The sequence below is a fragment of the Etheostoma spectabile genome, chromosome 15, assembly GCF_008692095.1.
Source record: "Etheostoma spectabile isolate EspeVRDwgs_2016 chromosome 15, UIUC_Espe_1.0, whole genome shotgun sequence".
Classification (NCBI taxonomy): domain Eukaryota; kingdom Metazoa; phylum Chordata; class Actinopteri; order Perciformes; family Percidae; genus Etheostoma; species Etheostoma spectabile.
The window spans coordinates 32,868,889-32,869,928 of record NC_045747.1 but is presented as its reverse complement, the minus strand read 5'-3'; positions in this window follow the sequence as shown (position 1 = coordinate 32,869,928).

Here is a 1,040-nt window from a genome sequence, read left to right as displayed (position 1 = left end):
GATAGATAGATAGATAGTCTTCATCACCGTTTTGTTTAAATAAGTCTGTCTGGTCAAGGAAACAAAAAGTTATCTCACCTAGATGCCTTCAGTGGTCCTGTCCACTGTTTAGAAAAGTATCCCTTCTCCCCCCTCCAGCCAGTACTGGCCTCTGTAAAAAGAGCAATTTAAGCAATTCAAGGAGTCACTAAATGACTCCCCCATGCACAGTGTTTTTTGTTGGGATCCGGCTCAAATTTCAGTATATTTTTCAATTAGGAATAGATGTAAATGTGCTGTATTTATATAGCGCTTTTCCAGTCTTAACAACTGCTCAAAGCGCTTTTACATCTACAGGAGACATTCACCATTCACACACACTGTGGCCGGGGCTGCCGTACAAGGTGCCACCTGCTCATCAGATAAACAATCATACACATTCACACTCCGAAACGCAGCACCGGGGGCAACTCGGGGTTCAGTGTCTTGCCCAAGGACACTTCGACAATGACTGCAGGGGCAGGGATCGAACCACCAACCTTCTGATTGGCAGGCAACCGCTCTACCACTGAGCCACAGCCGCCCCAGGTCCCAGGTACCAGGTAGACAGGTCCCACTTAAGTTATATTAAAGTTAGGTTTACTTGCACTATCATTAACAGAATTTTAATTCATAATCTTTTATTTCAAAGGGTTTACATCATTCTGCATTACTGTGGAACTCTTTTTTTAATGGCTCTTACTGGTTTGTTGCCAGGGAACACTACAAAATTGTTTAACCCTCATGTTGTCCTCGGGTCATATTGACCCCGTTGTCCTATATCAATGTTCTTTTTAATTCCACAAAACAACATGATTGATTCCACACAACGCTCTTTGGCAAGTACAAATCTCTACTTTCATTCATTTTGGGGCGTATTATTCAATTTTATAGCATTTGAAAAAAAATTCAAGTGTTTTTGAAATAGTAGTTAGTAAAAGTTGACTAGTATTCCAATCTGTGATTATCCATCAACATACAGTACATTCCTTTAATTTTAGTCTAAACAATTCCTAATTTCT